Source organism: Equus caballus, chromosome 18 (assembly GCF_041296265.1).
Source record: "Equus caballus isolate H_3958 breed thoroughbred chromosome 18, TB-T2T, whole genome shotgun sequence".
Taxonomy (NCBI): domain Eukaryota; kingdom Metazoa; phylum Chordata; class Mammalia; order Perissodactyla; family Equidae; genus Equus; species Equus caballus.
The window spans coordinates 66550129-66564560 of record NC_091701.1 but is presented as its reverse complement, the minus strand read 5'-3'; the positions used below and the strand labels follow the sequence as shown (position 1 = coordinate 66564560).

The 14432-nt window shown below is 36.9% G+C and overlaps 1 protein-coding gene across 6 annotated transcripts in view; it reads left to right on the top strand.

Annotated features, from left to right (window-relative positions):
* Window positions 1–14432, top strand: part of COL5A2 (collagen type V alpha 2 chain) — a 400743-nt gene that overhangs the window by 114447 nt on the left and 271864 nt on the right. For 4 of the 6 annotated variants that reach the window (XM_070241405.1, XM_070241403.1, XM_070241402.1 and 1 more), the window contains one exon: window positions 6804–6877. The exons of the other annotated variants lie outside the window; for them this stretch is intronic. The gene's annotated coding sequence lies outside the window, so the exon portion shown is untranslated. The remainder of the gene's footprint in view (window positions 1–6803; window positions 6878–14432) is intronic. 6 annotated transcript variants of the gene reach the window in all.

The window sequence follows — 14432 nt, the reverse complement described above, 5'->3', positions numbered from 1 at the left end:
AATTAAACATTAATTAAAGCACTATATTGATTTTTATATTATTTGCTTTTATATCCAGATAATATAGAATTTTCATTTATTTCTGTAGGTGTGCAATTCTTTAGGAATTATGTACAGATAACATTTCAACAATACTAGAATTCTGATTTTTCATAATAAAACTGTTGTTGATAATATATTATGACACTATGCATGACAGGTTATCCATACAATCTTTGGTTATTATTTAAAAGACGCTAATTTGTTACTTAGTGATCTCAGACATCTGAAATACCATCCCCTGTTTGTTTCATTATCATGAAGTCGCCTCTTCATTTAGATACAGACATTATATCAAGCATAACAGCATCACTAGGCCATTTTCATTTAGTTCTATAAGTATGAATAATGAAACAAAGCTCATTTACTTAATTAATAACCAAATCAACATCTTTGAGAATAGTGTCAAATAAGTCATTCAGAATAGGTCCTGGGCTTGCACATGTGCAGTAGGAGCTCTCTCAGTTTGACAGACCCACACGATGGACGTCTGGGAGCACTGGCCTTTCCTTCCCTGGGATCCTGAGGTTATTCTGTCATCAACTTTGCCTTTACTCTGAGTTATCAATCATACTGTTCACCAGTATGGAGATTTTTCTTACCCGGCCTCTTTTCCACCATTTCTTTCTTTGTCTCCCTCAGAAAGTTCATACTCATTTCTTTATCTTTCAGTTCCATCTTGGACAATTGATTTCTCACATATCTCTTTAACTATACATCTCTCAGTCTTTTTCTAATTCTCCCTCAGTAACTTAAGGAGCATTTTCATCCTTTCTTCCATCCATCCTTTTGTGTTGGGGGCCCCCTTCTCTCTAAGTTTGTCCTTTTCTCCTTTTCTTCTGTATTTTCTTCTTCCTTTTCTCCCATTGCTTTTCCTTCCCCCCTCCTCATCTTTTTCCTTCTTCTTGCTGAACTATTTTGTGAACTAAATATGTTCGTGTAAACATGGCGCAAAAATGAAATAGTGTTAGTAGTACACTAGTATAGAGGAAAGAGAGCATAAGTCTTGAAGTGAAATCAGCATAACTTAACCCCCCTATAGTCAGATATGAAAAGACTGGTAAGAATACCTGAAAGAAAGTGAATATAATTCAGTTATCTGGCTAGTAAGATCATAGCCTACTGTATCCTTTCATTTTGATTTTTATGAATGTGTTATATTGTTTGGGATGGAGAGGTGGTACAAATCACCATCTTGTCCAACGAACTTAACAGTATCTTTTGGAATCTTTTTCAAATTCGCTTTCTAAATCTTTGCCTCTGAAGTTGCTTTTTCCCCAGTCAGCCTACAAATTAAACTTTTAAAATAGATTATTAATTGATTGCTTTTGCATGATCATCATTACGAAAAGCTAGTTTTGTTCAACATTTCATTGAAAATATATGGTATTTCAATTGCACAATAGATTAAATATGTTTTAGTGATCTGATGTGCAATAGTCAACACCATTTCTAACAGTATTTCTATGGTAAATACATTTTGACTTACAAACAAAACTTTGTAGGAACACTCCAAAATTTTATAAGTTGGGAACTCTTTGAATTATATTCTTTTGGAACATTAAAATGTTACAGTGAGAGTAGAAGTACATTTTTTTCTCTTTTAATGTTTCACTGGGAGAAACTTGAAACTCTCAAATATATGGAAACAAATAAGAATAAAAGATTTAGGAAAAATCACTACAGAATACACACACATATACATATGAATGCTTAAATGCTAACGTGGAAAATGTGAAAGAAGGGGTGTGTGTGTGTGTGTGTGTGTGTGTGTGTGTGTATGTGTGTGTGTGTTGAGAATTGTTTATGGCTGTGCTTTTCCAACATTTCTACTGAAGGACCACTAAAGACAGAGGAGCAGAAACACAGAAGGTTGGGAGTAAGGGAGGAATGACTAGGAGCAGACTCCTTCAACATGTCATGTTTTATTTAAAAAATTTGTTCACATTTTCATTTTATTTCATGCCATATCCATATTTGTTTTAATATAAAAACAATAACAGGTAAAGTTATTTTATTCTCAAACCTTATTAAAATGGACACCTCAAAGAGCTATGTCATGTCTTGCCTTGCTTTTGAGTATCTCTTGGCACAGTACATCGTATCTTGGGGATTTACATACCTTTGTTTGAGAAGCACAGACGTATAATGATAATAAATGAATCATAGTCAGGTGCAGCTTGTGCACTTGGAGGCAGCTGTTTAGATTCTGGCAGAGGTTTGTTTGCAGGTGGCTGGAGCAGCTGTGTCAAAATTCCAGCTTACTCAAAGGGGCGTACCAACAGGCACTCCTGAGGCTCGCTCCATCTTTGGCTTCTCTTCTATCTCATCCCCTAGGGTTGGGGAAGGAGAGAGACTGATGATATTTGTTTCAAAAATTAATTAAAAATAAAAGTTTAATGATTTGATTTTTCAATGCTTCAAAATGACACCATGTCAAATAGCTTTGTCAAAATATCATGTACCTGTCAGGTACTGTTATTTGGGGAAGTTCGTGGAGAATGAAAACCTTTAGAAAAAAACAGACCGTGATGTAGAATAAGTTGAAAGGGCTTCTTGTTGATGCTATTTGATAAACTCATGGCAATTAATTAACTCATGTCTTTTTGAAAAATTGAGTTAAATAACTATAAGAGGAAGGTGTGTAGAGGGAATCAGCTAATTCAAGGCTGGCATAGAAATCAAAGGCCAGAGTGAAGTGAGAGAAGAGGAGAATTTAGTGAAATGGGCGGTGGAGACAGGTGGAACTCCCTAAATTCCTTGGCTGGTGTGTAAGTAGTTATATAGGTGGACCCTGCTGGTGAGGAAAACTTAATTGGTACCTTTATCCCCCCTTAGTTTGCTAGGGCTGCTGTAACAAAGTAACACAAACCGGGGGGCTTAAACAAGAGAAACTTGTTGTCTCACAGCTCTGGAGGCTGGAAGTCGGAGATCAAGGTGTTGGCAGGATTGGTTCCTTCTGAGGGCTATGAGGAGAGGATCTGTTCTCTCTGTCTTATAGATGATCGTCTTTATGTTCACCTGGAATTCTTCCTGTATGATTACCTCTGTGACCAAATTTCCCCTTTCTATAAGGACACCAGCCACATTGGATTAGAGGCTGTCCTGATGACCTCACTATAACTTAATTACCTTTGTAAAGACCCTATCTTCAAATAAGGTCACATTCTGAGATCCTGGGTCTTAGGACTTCAGGATGCAAATTTTGGGAGGACACAGTACAACCTATAATACATCTCCTTATGCTTTAGCTAAATTTCATGTTAGCTCACATGTATTCTCCTCTCAGACACTCAGATAAATTGAAATATTAATGCAGTTGGAATTCAGCTTTGGCTGGGACCACTCATATCAGTGGTTGCAGACACAGGTGCACTACCCTGGGTCAGATACAGGGTCCAGAAAGAGAAACAACATAATAATATCTCAGCTCTGTGTCTTGTGTATCTCTCTAGAGATTCAGGAGCTCTGAGGGTAGTAATAAACAGAAAACATTTTCAGGGACAAGTGAGTGCTTATGTTTTTATTTCATTAGAATTTCAGTCACATTTACTGCTCCTTTATCTTGGTCGATCTAATAATCTTGGATACCAGCTAATCAATTTTACAACTCTTAAGTTTCAGTTGGAGTCATTTTGAATGTTGCTGCTTTAGTCATCTGCAAATAAATTATATCTATAATGTAATATGACTGCATCTGCACTTAAAACATAGAAATGATGGTTCTTATTACCTGAAAGTCCTCACTCCATCAATGTGACTAAAAATGGATTCTTGGCTTGGTAAGTAATAAAACTGGCAGATTAAACGGTTTAGAAAATTTGATAAGATAAATTATTCATAAATTTCATATAATCTTTTAAGTCAAGAATATTATTAAAAGTCATTGCTGGTCATTAAGAATGTGGATTCTTGAACTAGACAGTCTTGGTTCAAATCTCAGGACCAAACAGTACATGAAAAATGTTTATAATATGACCTGGCATATGGGAAGCACTATGGATATCTTAGCTCTTTTTGCTGACAGAGAAGAAAATATCTTAAAAAACAATAGTATGAAATAACACCAAAAGCAAATGAGTATTTCTTACAATTTACATAGAGGAAATAATGCTAGAGTAATTCAAGTCACTTGGAAATCTCATTTCTAATAACATTCTAGATAAGAAAATTGATGTTTGAAGCTTTATCAATAGGTATACATTATCTGTAAAATGATGTTAATAACTTGGACTCTATGGCATTTTGATCACTGGAAAACACCATGCTAATTACCTATCATTCCATAGAAATGACTTCACAAGTGTGTGGTTTTTAAAAAAAATAATATACCTTGTCTTTATATCAAGAGTAATAGAAATAAAATTATAAATAACCTCTCTATATTTCTGGAAAACCACTTGGTGACATTATCTATTATTGATATTCTTTGGATAAACACTTGATATATTCCTCTTTAAAAAAATAATTTACTAATAGGAAATAATTCTTTTGCATGACAAACTTCTTTGCTTCTTTTTATAAGAAAACCAGAGCAATTAAGCCTATCATTTCTGTCTTTGTGTCTTGTAAGGCAGAGAGATTGCCGTGTTCAAAGAACCACTTTCTTTTCTTTCTAGTCACAGAGAAGTACTACTTTTCCCAGTCACCTTGCATCTATCTGGGGCCATGTGACTAGTTCTGGTCAACAGAATATGAATGGATGTATGCCAATTCTAAGCTTGGCCTCTAAAACCTCTTGCAAGTTTCCAAATGCTTTCTCTATGCTTGTGAGCTGGCTAAATGCAGAGGATCTGGCAGGCAGATCCTTTCTAAAGAAGGGTCTGGAAGATGGTCACATCCCAAGGTGAAAGGAACTGTGATCATTAAGTCACTACCTGAGGGAGAGCTGCCCAAGAGAGTCACCCAACCAGGAACAGACAGGATTTTGCGCGACAAAACGCCACTACCACCACCACCAAAAATAGCCCCCTTGTCCTGAGCCTGAGAGAGATATGTATTTATTTTGGTTGTTTGTTGTAGCACCTGGCATTATTAACCCTGATTGATACACCCTGGCAGCCAGGGGGTTAAAATTATGCAATGATAGGAATTTATTAGTTTAGTTTGTGTTTGTTTGTTTTGTATACTGAATTTCTCATTTCTGACGATTGATTTTTAATTTTCATTGTCCTTATTATAATGTGCCCTCTAACTAAGCTTCCTCAAATTTCTAAGTATATATGTGTAATTTGTAAGCAGGTAGAATAGTAACTGATAGCAAGTGAGTTAAAAATCTCACCATATCTCAACTCTGTCTAATGCAATGCAATGAATCAAAGTAGAAAATTGCTTCATAATATTTAGTGTCCCAACATTACAATTTGAATGTAAAAAGAAGAAAAATAAGGAAAAATCAATTTAAAACAGATGATTTCTATAAAAACAATTCGAATGCATTATATATGTGGAACTTCTTTTGGGGGCTATCACAAGAGAAAGAATACTTTTTTTTTTGTCTCTGGAGATTGAATTTGCATTAAGAAAGCATGTTTTACATGTTTAAAAAATGTCTCAATAAACAATTCTTTTTCGTTAGTTTGTATGTATTTTCTTTGAGGTAAACACATCTATAAAAAGTACATATATTAGGAAATTTTCTTATTGGGCCATTCCATATTTTGATGAAATAGGTGAGTGATGCTGACTTATGATTGAGGAGGGATTGTATATATTCCATTTTACACTTTGAGTGTTTAAGACTATGTACACTCAGTCACTCAAATCCTTGTCACACCAACAACAAATAAACTTGCACTAAAAGCAAGAGATAAACTTGTGTGCTTTGAACTCCTGTCACTTTTGAAGAAAGAAGGAATTATTCTAGACATTTGTAGTGCTTTCATATCTCTCTCTTGAAGCACAGTGTTAAATTATGGTATTATTATTTTAGGAAAAAATGACAACTGAATTAAGCACAGTGAGTTCCCAGGTAATAAAAACAAACTAGCATTAATAACTGAATCTGTGTCATTTCCCATTGTAAAGACCATTCCTTTTTGAGGAAACTATGAACCAGAATTCTCTAATTGTCACACCTGTTAGTTTATTGTTAGAAATGTGAAAATGGTCTTCGATGGCAATCCTAAAAATGCTCATGATGGGAACACATTTATCACAGCTTGGGTTATCTGGAAACAGATTCTGAGATGGAGTTTGGAGTGTAGGGTATTTTTCTGGGATGAACACCAGTGGAAAGAATGGAGAGGAAACAAGACTGGATAGATGGAGAAGTCAAACTGTGAAGTAGATCCAACAAATCTCTCATCAACAACACAGGGAGAGCTCTGGAGTGTATATGGGCTGTTGGAATTGCTCCACAGTGGGCCAAAATGGCTGAGGCTTTGTAGCCCACAACAATCCGTGGACCATCTTGGGAAAGGCATGCCAAGTCCCTCAGTGAGTCACTGAGAGTGATGGTAAGTGGGAGCACTCCTGCTTCCACTCCTTGATTCCTGACCCCCTATATTCTTCCCATTGGAGACAGACAAAGGTACATATTACATACTACATTATTAAGGTCTTTGATTCATTGTGTGTACTGTGTGTTGGAGAATGGCACCCCATTCTCAAAGAGTATTGCCTCTGAGCTGGTACTTCAACTCTGTCTACGGTAGGCCATTTTAATACTCTGTTAGGCTGGCAGCTTCTGAATGTTGTGATATGTGATATTGTCAGTGGATACCTTGGTCATGGGCTCCTTTCCACACCTCTTTTGCTATTAGGTGAATCCACTGGTCTGATGCAGCGTTATGAGGAATCCCATGCTGGTGGCTCAAACACTTCTTACTGGAAAGAGGTACTGGCTGAGGCCCTGAAGGGAGGTAGGGCAAACCTATACCCAGAATATCTGACTAATTTGGCTTGTTGGTCTCCTTAAGGAATAGTGTCATATTGGGAGCTCAGTGTTGATTTCTGCTGCTGGCAGACTGGCCATCTGCTGGCAGCAGTAGGTAAAGAAACCTTGGTAAGTAGGTAAAGAAGCTGGTGCTGTTGGGCCCATGCATAGCGTCTTTCTTTCCCTCTACAGACACTCCATTCGTGTGCCCATTTTCTAGCACTGGGGTGGCAGATGCCTGAGGTTGGCTGATATCAAATGGCTGACAGTTATTTTATTTCTTGCATCAATCTGAAATATTATTCTTTATGCTTCTAGTTTTTATTTAGGATTCTGATATTAAAAATTGCTGTATTAGTTTTTGTTAGCATTTTCCTGATCTTTTTTTTCCATTTTCTTTGTTTCAAACTTTATATTTTTGCCTGCTTTCAGGTGAGTCTCTCATAAACAGACACTTCTCAGTCCCCATTTTACTTGATTTATCAAATTATTTGACAAAGTTCGTAACTGTCAGTGAAATACTTTAGTTATCTTCCAGAAGCTTGGGAGCATTTCTATTAAATTTTAGGAAAAGCTAATGATGACTGGTATCACCATTACTAATAAATATTGTAGTGCTGATCTGTGCCAAGATAACAAGGTAAAGAGATAGGAGTTAAGAATGTCAGGGAAGGGGCCGGCCCTTGGCTGAGTGGTTAAATTCGCACGCTCTGCTTTGGCGGCCCCGGATTTCGCTGGTTCGGATCCTGGGCACGGACATGGCACTGCTTGTCAGGCCATGTTAAGGTGGCGTCCCACATGTCACAACTATAAGGACCCACAACTACAATATACAACTATGTACTGGAGGGATTTGGGGAGAAAAAGCAGGAAAAAAAAAAAAGAATATCAGGAAAAGAGAAACAAAGCTCTTATTGTTTACGGGTAATATTTTTGTTTACCTGTAAAGTCCAAGAGAATTGATTATAAAATGATTCGAACTTACAAAAGAAATGAACAAGGTAACTATTTTACACACCAGCAAAACCTAATATAGAAATTTAATAGAAAATAATCTCATAGTTACAAATACATACATAAAAGCTTTAAAATAAAGCAAATATATTTTTAACTTTGAGATAGGGAAGAACTTCATAGGACCTACAATATAAAACCATGGTACTGCCAGAGTCTTTGGTTGCAGAGAACAGAATGTACTCTAGCTGGTTTAAGCCAGAGAGGATTTATTATGTGATATTAGTCAGTTTATAGTTTCTTTAGATTGTTCAATGGAACCACCTCCAGGCTGAGCATTCAGGAAACTTCTGACTGGCAGCAGAGTTTTTGGTGGCTGGAAAATTCATGAGAGGGGAGTATGAGCGGAAGCCAGCACTTCATAGCAAGTCTTATACACTGTTACAGTTTACAAAGAACTTTTATATAAAAGAAATAATGTAAGATTAGTATAATTCTAAGATATTTTTTGAAGTCCACTTTGGGTCAAGAGTTGTTGGGGAAGAGTAACCTATGAGAAAATAACTAGAGGATGAGAGAAAGGGAGAGGGAGAGAAGAGTGCTGCGACTTACTAACTTTTGAAAGAAGTTGTGTATTTTATGTGTTATTAGGGTGAGGTTGAGAGGGATGTAGAATAGAGTGGGGTATTGGCTCCTGAAGCCCAGACGTTTAATACCATAATATGTCACCCATTATCCTAAAGTGCTGCAAAGAAAATGGCTCCTTTTAAGTGCAGGAAAACGTTCAACTTTTAAATATTAGAATATAACATTTGGGAGATTTCATGGCAAAAGTTTAAATCTCAGAATCATGTGACTTATGGAGAAATCACTGGGAAATATCAACATTTAATAATTTTAATGGGCAAATACCTCTAGAAAATACGCTAATTTGGCCAATAGCACCTAATGGCAAAAATTGAAGTGGATTTTCAGTGAACTCTAAATTTAGGATATAGAGAAATGGGAGGTCCATTATAAAATTACCAGATTAGGTGAGCAATTTAGTACCAAACTTTATTCAAATAGAATAATAATCACTAGAGACATAATCTCATACAGTTCAATTTTAGCTAGATCAAAACATAAGTTCTGTCATATATGGAAGCAAAATCTTATTTGCATTTTGGTTTCTGCTTTTTTATGATTTAGGTATAGATGAGTGTTTTCTGTGATTTAGCTACAGCACAAAACTCTTTCCTCAAGAGACCCCTTCTCCGTGTGTTTTTAGGCCTCACTGAGCTCTCTCATGAAACAAAGATACAACAAAATAAATATCTTATGGAGAATACCTTATTTTGTTGTTTCTTCTGGATTTGAGGAATTTTCTGTTTTAGCTTGATGAATAAATTAAATCACTGGTAAAATTTCAGTCTGAGTTACTCATACAGTAAAACCAGACTGTGGAGCTGTTTAACTATGTTATTAGCTATTTCTTCAATGACAGCCTTTGATAGGTGATAGTCCATAACATTTCAGCTAATAGTCTCTGGTAGATATATAAATCTAATGTAATTCACTACACTTTAAGAAATGGTAAAAATGATTAACCAATTTCTTTATTATCAAAGACATAAAAGTTTGATAACTTCAAACATAAAGTTATATGGATTCTTATTTCTCAAGTATTTAATGATTCTGATTCTAGGAGATAATACATTGTTTTATTGGGTTTAAACTGGTCCAGAGAGCTGGGTAGGGCATCAAAAAGGTGTATTTTAAACATGTTGTTGTTCCAGTATAATTAACAGTGTCACATTTATATTTGCCTTTTATTCCATGATTATTTAATGTTCCAGACACTGAAGTAGATGCTTTCGCAGATAATTTTTTTAATCCTCACAAAAAATCCTTCAAGATGGTGTACACGTGCCCATTTTCCTGGAGAAGAAACAGTTTAGTGAGAATATATGACTTCTTGAAAGTCACATTTCTAGTCTTTGAGACAGTGTCAGAATCCATGCCTATTTCAGTATTGGATACTGCTTTGTGTTTTCTGGAACCATGTAGGTCTTCTACCATTAACCCCCTCACTATTTATTTCTCAGATGCACCCTGTCTACAGGTCTGTCCCCTGTATAACTCCTGGGGACATGTCTACTTCTCTTCCCTGAGGAGGGGCATCGCCCTATTCTGTGGGGTTCTTCTCCTCCCAAGACTGATTGAAGAGTGGGATACAGTTCTACTCTTCTTCCTTCCTTGCTGGCCCAAACACACAATTATTTTTATTTCTCCAAATTAGCTGACAAACACGGAAGCTATTTTATTTTTCTCCCTCTAAACACAGTAGAGAAAATGCAGAAAACCTGAGAATATTCAAAGTTTCCTAATTTTATGAAGTCTCTAGATGGGTAGTCTCTGATGTAGTTTCTGACTCCCTTCTAAGAATGTAGAGAATAGATTTTAAAAAACATAGCCACAGAGGAAAAGACAGAAACATGCAGAAAGATCTTTCCACACCACTTTGCAAACAGAGAAAAAAGACAAACTGTAAATGGAATGTAATATATAGCATAGCAAGGACTATGTATCTTAAGTCAGAAGACTAAGTGTTATTATTAAAACATGAGAATCTTGGTTCTGCTTGGCTCAAATCTCTGTGTATAACAATATCTAAAGGAATTATCTAACTTGGAGATTTATGCACACTCTGGAAAGATTCGATGAGCAAGGTTAATCCTATAGTTTTCCATAAGAACTGTTGTCAACACATCCTTATTTATGAAGAGCTATAAAGGCCACAGAGAGCATCCTTATGTAAGTCTCTAGTTCCACCTTGCTCCTGGAGTTAGTACTTAAAAATTCTGGATATTGCTTTTTTTTTTTTCCATATTACTCAAGATTTCATGTGGTCCGATCTACATTAAGAAAGAACTTCTTGATTTAGGGCCACTTTTTATTAAGTTTTTGCTTAAGCAGACACTTCAGTACAATATGGAAAGACCATGACTTACTGTGGAATTAAAACGAAACTAATTATTCCAGAAGGCATTGCTATCTTTCAAAACATGAGTTATTTGTGAGTGAAAATGATGCCTTCTCCATAACATGTAGGTATCTTCACACAACATTTATTAGGGCACTTCATATTCAAGGATCTAAAAACTATATTGTGCTGTTTGTGAAATGCACTCCTAAAATATTGAAATATGTGTGCTCCACAAGTTAAAAGGAGGATGTCAGTATCTACTTTTGGCGGTTATTCCATGCAGGCTAGATAGAAAAGACTCATGTCTCAATATGGGTTCATGGGTCCACCATGCAGAGATTTCCTAAAACCTGATGGTATCCCCACATGACAAAAATGCAGGATGATCCTGGGGCTGGCCCTGTGGCTGGGTGGTTAAGTTCTCTCACTCTGCTTCAGCGGCCCAGAGTTTCACCAGTTCAGATCCTGGGCTTGGACCTAGCACCACTCATCAGGCCATGCTGAGGTGGCGTCCCACATGGCACAACCAGAAGGACCTACAATTAGAATATACAACTATGTAGTGGGGTGCTTTGGGGAGAAGAAGAAGGAAAAAAAAAAGAGAAGATTGGCAACAGATGTTGGCTCAGGTGCCAATCTTAAAACAAAAAAATGCAGAATGATCTTATATGATTATCTCAAAACAGTTAAGACCTCAGTGAATTAATGCAGTTTCCAAATTACTCTTTTTATGAAAACCAATGGAATTGCATATCTGAAAGTGAATATTGAAAAGAAATTACTTAAAAACTATAACTTGAAGCTTCAGCTTAAAAGTTTAGCTTAAAGATATACTTTCTTGGGTAGTAATCTGGAAAATTCAAATATTAGTCACGTGCAAATAACCATTGGTTCTATACAATATTTTCCTGACTGCTTTTGGAAGAAACAAAACAACAATAACAGAACTACAGAAAATGGTGCCCAAAAGCTGTGGAGTAGCATTAAAAACATGAAATTTTACTTTTGCAGGATATTCAGTGGGATTCAATCTTCAGTGTCTACTAACAGAGCTGAGAAATCGGAGGTGCTAAGTATCTCACAATTTAAAGAGAACTTCCTCAAAGAGGGAATTATTAACACTTCCCTCAGAATTAATAATAAGTGGCAGAACCAAGCCTTTCTGCATCAGCCACCTCACTACCCATCCCCCCCACCCCCCGCTGTTTTAATATAAAATGACTAGATTGGGAGACAGGAATCACCATGAATGCAGTTATTGTCTTAGAGGCTTTGCTCTCCCTTGCTTTGGAGAGGAATAGAGATGCTTTCCTTTCTAATTGGAAGTGGGAGGGGCTCTAAGAGAATTGCTCATAAAGAATGGGGGTTCTTGCCAGGAAAGACTGGCTGGCATTGTGTTCCTTGATTGGATGTCTGCTTAGCCAGCAAACTTGCTGGTCTACCTCTCGACCTATTTCCGCAGAGGAGAACACTGAGAGAGATTGTTGGCAGAGTGGAGAGAGCCTGTACTCTCACCATGTGGTGTGGTTAAAGATGAGATCAGGCATATATCAAGGAAAGTAAGCAGGTTTAGGCCTGCTTGCCCACTGATATGGACTGAATGTTTGTGTCCCCCCAAGATTCATATGTTGAAACCCTAATCCCCAGTTTGATGGTATTTGACTTTCCGGAGGTAGTTAGGTTTAGATGAGGTCATGAGGGTGGGGCCCCCATGATGGGATTAAGGCCCTTATAAAAAGAGGAAGAGATACAAGCTCTCTCTCTCCCTCTCTTTCTTTGTGCACATACCAAGGAAAGGCTCTCTGAGGATGCAGACAGGAAAAGGGCTCTCACCAAGAACCCAACATCGCTGGCCCCCTGATCTCAGACTTCCAGCCTCCAGAACTATGAGAAATAAATGTTTGTTGTTTAAGCCAGCCAGTATATAGTATTTGTTATGGCAGCCTGAGCTGGCTAAGACACCACCCTACAGGGCTTCTTGCTGGACAGAGTGGTCCAAACAGGAAGAGGCAGCAAATGTATTGCTAGAGGAGGGAGTTGGGATTAGAGAAGCAGGTTGACCTGGAGCTTAATCTACCTTAGCAGAGAACTGTGCTATGAGGACACCACTTAAGGCTTTTCCAAGAACTTGTACAGCCCTTGCAAAGCTGTCAGCATTTGGATAGCTGCCACACATAGGACATCAATGTCCTACCAGAGAAGCAGAGAGCCCATACAGAGAGAGTTATAATAGCAGCCAGTTATTAAAGAGGCACTTGTTCCGCTCCCTTTCCTTCTCCCTACCCCCAACAACTGGAGGAGCTGGTCCTTGAAGAAAAAGGGTGGCAAAGGGAGAAGAAGAATACAGATGCACAGATTTTCCTTTAACCCCCACCCCATCACTACCCCTAGAAGTCTGGGTCTTTCCTCATGCTTGGGGCTGATGAGATGTAGATTGAGTTTGAGATTGAAATTTTGTATTGGACTGAATTTTAATAACCCCAAATGACTGGAAAGTTAGGGAATTTACCAAATGTGAGACTAAGGGAAGTGAAAAAGAGACTTGACAAAACATTACTGGAAGCAGTGATTGAAAAAAATGAGTGATTTCATGTTTATATTCCAACTTTTTGAGATTGCAGTGGTATTCATTTTGATAAAATGTCTTTCATTGGTTTGGCAAATAGAGCGGAGAAATTATTGGAGAAATGTACAATGAGGGTCCACTTCTTTTTCACTTCAGCGTCTGGAAAAAGTAAGAATTTCAAGCCTTTGGGTATTAAGTTATATTCAATGAGTGGCATTTTTGTGGTTGTGGTTTTATATGGGATTAGACTTCTATATAAGGATATTGAAAAGAAAATCTCACAGAATATGAAAAGCGTCTTGATTTTTCTTCATCAGATGACAAATAAGTTGTCAGTTATGTGAGTGTAAAGGTGAATCACTGTGAATCACTTTTTGAAATGGACATGTCTGAGAGATGCCAGTTTGCATTAATGATTCCAAAGGAGTACAAATAGATGGTAAAGCATGCAGCCACTGCGAGAAACTGAAACTGCCCACAGAGCCCCAGACAAGTGTTTTTAAGCAATCACATTTTACATTATCATTTAAGAGGTCCCCATTTTATGCTAAAAATACATATGTTTCTCATATGCTTCTGAGACACTTCTCATGGATTTGATCCTACAGAGTCACTTTACTCTTTTAAAGCATGCTGAAAATCTCTCCTCTTGATATTGATATTACCATCATCTTATAAAAAATAAGATGGAATATAAATCTTATTCCAACTTATCAATATAAAAAATGAAGTCTGAAACGCTTTCAGACCAAGCAATCTCCTTCCACGCCTACTGCCCAAATACATCCCAAAACAAAAATCAACGAAAATACTACATACTTAAGATAGGCTATGTATTCTGCTCTGGCAAAAGCTAATCCTAAGATAATCAGAAGAAGTTTATTTTTCATTGTGGAAAAATATTGAAAATTAAAGACAAATTAGTTCAAGAGAATCACTATTTGAATTCTTGTTTTCTAACATGTGTCTCTCTTACATTTGTGCTTTTTTCTCTTGTAATTTAATGAACTAAATCCAATTTTGGAATA